This window comes from Mirounga angustirostris, unplaced genomic scaffold (genome assembly GCF_029215605.1).
Source record: "Mirounga angustirostris isolate CCGP_5_RB_7025 unplaced genomic scaffold, mMirAng1.0.hap1 SCAF_1, whole genome shotgun sequence".
In the NCBI taxonomy this organism is placed as follows: Eukaryota; Metazoa; Chordata; class Mammalia; order Carnivora; family Phocidae; genus Mirounga; species Mirounga angustirostris.
This window is the reverse complement of record NW_026991709.1, coordinates 70,705,761-70,712,762: the sequence shown is the minus strand read 5'-3', so window position 1 is coordinate 70,712,762 and position 7,002 is coordinate 70,705,761.

The window sequence follows — 7,002 nt, the reverse complement described above, 5'->3', positions numbered from 1 at the left end:
TCATTTCTACCCAATCCACATAATGTTAACTCCCTCTTTTTTTTTACATCATGATCATTTAAACTTTCTTTCTTTTTTTTTTTTTAAAAGATTTTATTTATTTATTTGTCAGAGAGAGAGAGGCAGGTAGAGGCAGAGGGAGAAGCAGGCTCCCCTCCAAGCAAGGAGCCCAATGCGGAACTCGTTCCCAGGACCCCAGGACCACGATCCGAGCCAAAGGCAGACCCTTAAGGACTGAGCCACCCAGGTGTCCCTGGTGATCTGTACAGTTCTTTCTTTCTTTCTTTCTTTCTTTCTTTCTTTCTTTCTTTCTTTCTTTCTTTCTTTCTTTCTTTCTTTCTTCTTTCTTTCTTCTTTCCTTCCTTCCTTCCTTCCTTCCTTCCTTCCTTCCTTCCTTCCTTCCTTCCTTCCTTCCTTCCTTCCTTTCGTAGGATCCATGCCCAACACGGAGCCCAACATGGGGCTTGAACTAATAACCCTAAGATCAAGACCTGAGCTAAGATCAAGAGTCGGACACTTAACAGACTGAGCCACTCAAATGCCCCCAGTTTTTCCTTTCTTAATGAACCACTTGCATTGTATTGGTTTCAATTAATGCTTTAGTAGAATTTGTAGCCATTTTTGCAATTAATGACAGTTTTCTGTTTCAACAGTGAAAAGGTAAAGAAAACTTAACTCGGTCTTTTCACAGTGCTCCCCACTCCCAAGGAGAAACAGCTGAGAGAGCCGGGCACCTCCCTCTGCAGACCTTCTGCACTTCAGGTTGTCCCTTGACACGAACATTAGGTCTTTTCTCTGGGATATGATATATATTGCAGAATATATGATAAACTTCCAGAACCGTCAGTCCAGAAGATAATTTAAATACCATTGGAGCTTCTGATAAAGAAGAGTAGAATGAGGTAGGAAAACATTATCTTTGGAAACAAATTTGGATGTAACAAAAAAGAAAGCAAGGTGATGCTAGCACCCGGGATGTCTGTGTCTCTTTGCTTCTGTCACCACGTCCCAGGCAGCCAATAGTTGGACAGTTAGGAAAACCATAGGACACGCAGTTGGGGGATGCCAAACTTAGTCATATTTCGAGGGGAAAGTATGACATTTTTGAAAAGTTAGAAAGTTGGAGGGAGTTTCCTTTTCTAATCGACCGTTATGATCACAGTGGAATTTTTGTTGTTTTTATCTCTTTCGGAGGAAGGATGTTCTGTGATGTGAAACACAGGCAGTAGAGGAAGATAATATTGTTAAAGAAATCGAGTTCAGGAAAGTCAGGGTTGGCTTAAAAGAAGTTTCTCGCATCGTCTCAAAGTCTTAGGGGAGGTGGCTTTAGCAGACCACAGTTTGAAAACAGACCACAGATCTCCAAAACACATGACCTAAGAGCAGGGCTTGGGGAAGGTACGTGGTCAAAGCAGATTTTAATGGGGATAAAACTGGCTTTTTGAAGAACTGAAGAAAAAAGCTGGCCAGTGGAATGCAAGGCAAGGATAGGCTGTTTTGCTAAGTGATAAGTTTCCTGATGATATGAATAAATAAATATGTATGTATGGGGACCTGTTGGCACCACCTGTTTACTCCACCCCAGGGGCCAGGATATTATTTCAGCTAAATTCAGGAAGTATCTCGTAGATGGCTAAGATGCTAGCAGCAGCAAAACAAAACTGAATGTGATTCTTTCCAACACTGCAAAACGTTGGGGGTGAAGTCTCACAAACAGAAGGATTTTAACAGCATTGAAGCAGGGGGGTAGGTGTATTTCTTTGGCAGTATCTCCCTATACACATTTCTTTATTCTTCCTTTTAAGATCTTCAACTTTGTTGTCTATTCTGTTGTTTTTCAAAAAGATCCTTTTTAGGGACGCCTGAGTGGCTCAGTTGGTTAAGCATCTGCCTTCCGCCCAGGTCATGATCCCAGGAGCCTGGGAGGGAGTCCAATGTTAGGCTCCTTGCTCAGCAGGGAGCCTGCTTCTCCCCCTGCTTGTACTCTCTCTGGCAAATAAGTAAATAAAATCTTAAAAAAAAAAAAAAAGGTCCTTTTTATAGAGAGAGATGATTTTCTGGATCCTGACTGATGTGAGAAGCAGCTGACATCTGGGATGTGCCTTTTCCTCTACCTCTCCATGAAAACGTGAGCTGTGTTTCCTCCTGGAGGCTGGTATCCCTGACCTAGTCAGAGGAGCTTCCCATTTCTTCCTCTTTTCCCCATTTTTCTTTATTTCTAGCTTGCATTTTGCGGCATTGGTAAGACAACAGGAAGCTCGGGGCTTCCTCTCCAGGGCATTCAGCTGAAGGGATGTGCTTACCGCATCACATCGATAACAGTAGCCGGAAAAGAAAGAAACACACCCACCCTCCAGAAAGCATGACCCTCCTGCTTACTCTCTGTGCCCTCCCCATGTTGGCCCCACTTCTCCCTGGGAGGCCCAGAGGCCCCTTTGGGGTTGTACTTTTTAGGCCAGTCCAGTGTTCAAGCCAATTTTATCCCCATTCAAATTGGGTTTGGCCATATACCTTCCCCAAGCCCTCTTCTTAGATAATGTGTTTTGGAGATTTGTGGGAAAGGCTGTTTTCAAACTGTGATCTGCTAATGCCACCTCCCCTAAGACTTTGAGATGATGCGAGAAACTTCTCTCAGTCTCAGCAACATGAGGGGTTGCCTGAAGAAAGTAGGGGTTAATCATTGTGACACAGACTCAGTTGGTATCAGTACCACTGTGCATGGGCTTATACATAAAATGGTTCGTGTTGCCCTTTATAAGCTAAACACTCTTGAAATAAGCAAAGGGAGGGACTATCGTGTCCAGGGATAAGAGTTTTAAATATGACAGAAGTTAGGAATCTAGTTTTCCATATTTTCCATACTAAGGGATCTGAAGGTGGCAGGAGTGCATGACTGAGTGCCTGAGGAATGTCCACGGGACCAAGAACAGCCAAAAGGCTGCTGAGGATCCCCATCGCACAGGCATAAAGATGGGACAACGAAAACGAAAGTGTGAAAGACACAAACAGCTCTTGGGAACAGTCACTAAAGAGTGTTTGAGGAGCCCTGAGAAGTACAATGTGAAAGAGACTCTATGTGGAATGTGGAGGCCTGTGTGCGGCAGTTCTCCTCCGTTAGTCTTTTCTGGGGCTTAGGGGCCTTGTCCACCATGCATGGTGACGCTGAGACCAAGAGCTGCCTGAACTCTCGCAGGTCTTCAATACCGTGGACTTGCTCACCTGTGCCCCACGTGAACCTCCCCACAGGGCCTTTAGGCGGCCCATGTGTGCTGGTCAGCGGCTGCCAGCCGCCTGGGGGGTGCTGTCCACGGACGGTTGGGTGGACTTGATAGTCAAGCTGCCAAAGCTCTTTTCTCTTCTTCAGCTTAGTGCTGACGTCTTTCCCCCAGCTCAGTATGACCTTGGGCAAAACCAAACTGCTCTCAGCCTGAGAGTTCCCCAAGTTAAGTGAAATCCTCCATATAAAAGCTTAGCCCCAAATAAGCACTTAGTAATTAACGATTAGGACGGAGAAGACCACCCAGTTAGTGAGGAGTATTTTCCTTTTCTTTGCTTTATGACTCTTTTTTCCTAGCCCCACTGCCTGTTTTCTTTGGCATCGTGCCATCACAATACCCATACTTTTAAAATATTTTATTTATTTATTTTAGAGCGAGCGTCAGCGGGGAGAGTGCGGGGTGCAGAGGGAGAGGGAGAGAGAGAATCTCAAGCAGACTCCCAACTCAGCGCAGAGCCGATATGGGGCTCAATCTCACAACCTTCGGAAATCAAGAGTCAGACACTTAGCCAACTGAGCCACGCAGGTGCCCCACGATACCCACACTTTTTAAAAGAAGGTCTCCAAGCCTGGAAACTTCTCCCTCTCCAATCTGGAGAGAGACAACCATCTGCAGGGGATTTGCCTCTCTACCTCTGCCTGGATCCTTAGCCTTCTATGGCTTTCGGACCCCAGGACTGAGAGTTCTCTGGTTCAGTATTAATAAATAGCCAACTGCATTCCTCAGTGTCCCACTGGAACCAGATGGGTAAATGTGGGAATCATATTCAAACAAGGATAAGTCGAGGAGGATTTAGAAGGAGACTGTTTACAGAGGGAAGGGCCGGGAAAGGCAAACCACAGGCCTAATGTAATCACACGGGGCTGGTAATGACAGAGCTGTTACCCACCTCTAGAGGCTCCTAGCACCTCGACGCAGAGGTTTGTGTAGAAAGGGCCACCTTAAGAGGAGTGTGAACTTTGGTTGTGAGTGCAGCCACTTTGAGACAAATCCATAGGGAGCAGTGGGGAGAATAAACATCCTGACCTCACCATCCTCCTCCTCTCTGATCTGCCAAGGCTCCTTCTTAGCCAATTACAGTCGGAAACCAGAGAGCAAGGGAGCCCATTGAGGCTCCTGGGGCAGGACAGGGAAGGGTGGAGAGAGGATCTGGAGGGGCACCTGGAAGCTATCTGGCACATGAAACAAAAGCGGGCCCTGGATGGATCCATGACAAAAGATGACTAGTGATAGGAAACAAGGATTATAGTTTAGCCAATTTTTTGCAAGGGGCCTCCAAAAAATCAGCTGACCCCTAGCAACTTATTTTGTGCCTCCAGGAAAAACTTAAGCTCTTGTTTTATGACTGGATTTTAAAAAACTGAATTATTATCTTCCAGGTTAACAGTTCAATCTCTGACATTATTTATCTTTGATTCTGAATAATCTGGCATGCGGCAACTGGAGGTGGCCCCCACTTCCCACCCACTGAGGAAGAACCACTTGGTGCTCAATCTGGTTGTCTGGGAGGTCTTAGGCAGACACCATCTGGTCCTGCCATGGAACTCGAAACAGGCTCTGTGGATCCTCATGCCTCTGACCTGCTCAGAGTGGATAGTAGAGTGTACTCTTCTCCTGCAGGTGGAGGGAGGGGTGGGCCAAGGAGGACAAAGGTACAGAATTTGCTGGTGAACCATAGCTCAGGATCAGATGCAGAAATCCACCTGCTCTTCCCATTCTTCTCACCATACTTAAATAACCTGGGAAATCACCTTTAGACCCTAGTGATGGACTAATCAACTTAGAAAAGGCCACAGCCTTCTGAAGTCACTACCACAGACAAGAGGAGGGCTCTGTCCTAACGTCTTTGCAATTTGCCATTCCGCGAGGCTAGGCCCTAAGAACAAGTAGAGTGGGTGGTGAGCTACATGGTGTGATTCGAGTGGCTTTGAAAGCCTCGCCCGACCCCTCAAGTCATTCCTTCATGCTAAGAATTTGCTTCACGAAGTCCTCTGCTAAGTGCACATGCTGCCTGAAAGGGTGTGGTACACATTTGTCTTTCTTTCTGTCTTCTTAACATTGAACTTCCCTTCCTGTTTTGAGAACTCCACCCCTTGTAAGTATTTATAGGAAGCAGAACCCATTTTCTGCTGCCTGGGCAGGGGCACATGACCTAAGGTCAACCGACCAGCTCCACTTGCTCCGGACTGTGCCTCAGGAGCTAGGGACACAAGATGGCAGAATTTGGGAGGCTGTTCATTTGGGCAGTGGGTGACCATTGTGGTGGTGGCCCGGTGGTGGTGGCCCTGTCCAGAGCTGTCAACGATGCAGGGCAAACTGTGCTGTCTGGCACTAAGGGGGTGGCTGCTGTCCTGTCCTCACAGTGATTGTTTATGGCATGATTTGGGCTGTGGTCCCAACAGCCGTGTAGTCTCCCGGTTCCTGCCCATTTCCCAACTCTGTGCCTCAGACTTTCCAGAGAGTCTGGGCTTCCCAATATCCTTTTACTAAACCCGCATGCTGCTTAAATCAGACAGAGGCATCCTTGGTTGCAAGAAACTAAGAACAGTAACTGATGCGAGGGGTGACACATTAACTCAAGAGAAGCCATAAATGTACAAGCCGCAGATAGATTCAAGGGGAACCTTCTTATGCTGTTGGTGGGAATGCAAGCTGGTACAGTCACTCTGGAAAACAGTATGGAGGTTCCTCAAGATGTTAAAAAGAGGACCACCCTACGACCCAGCAATTGCACTACTAGGTATTTACCCCAAAGATACAGACGTAGTGAAAAGAAGGGGCACCTGCACCCCAGTGTTCATAGCAGCAATTTCCACAATAGCCAAACCGCGGAAGGAGCTGAGATGTCCTTCAACAGATGAATGGATAAAGAAGATGTGGCCCATATATACAATGGAATATTACTCAGCCATTGGAAAGGATGAATACCCACCATTTGCATCAACATGGATGGAACTGGAGGGGATTATGCTAACTGAAATAAGTCAAGCAGACAAAGAAAATTATCATATGGTTTCACTCATTCGTGGAACATAAGCAATAGCATGGAGGACCGTAGAGGAAGGAAGGGAAAACTGAAGGGGGAGAAATCATAAAGGGAGATGAACCATGAGAGACTATGGACCCCAGGAAACAAACTGAGGGTTTCAGAGGGGAGGGGGTTGGGTGGATGGGGTAACAGGGTGATGGGCATTAAGGAGGGCACGTGTTGTGATGAGCACTGGGTGTTATACGCAACTAATGAATCACGGAACACTACATCAAAAACTAATGATACAGTGGCTAACTGAACATAATAAAAAAAAGATTCGTTTGTCTCGTTAGCTAGTTGTTACCTTGGGAAACAGCAGGACCCCAGGAAAAAGTGTTTGTATGGATCGGGGGAGGAAATCGGGGGAGTCTGGTCTTAGGGACATGGGCTGCCGGGGCTCGCCCAGAACAACCCTGGACAGAGGCTCCAAGGCGATCTGAGGGGTGTGCAAGGCTCTGGGCTGGGGCTCAGGCTGGAGAGAGCCACACTGGCGGGGGGGGGGGGGGGGGGGCGGGACAGGCAAGAGCTAGCTGGCACAGGTGCTCGAGTGTGGAGCCTTACCAAACGGCCTTTTATGCCCTTGTAGAGCGCCGAGGGAAGTTTCTGCTTTGTCAAATTAAGACCGCTGCTTTTCTCTCTCTGCTTAGTGGCCTAAACACTTCTGCTGACATTTAGTCTCCGTGGTAATAGGAA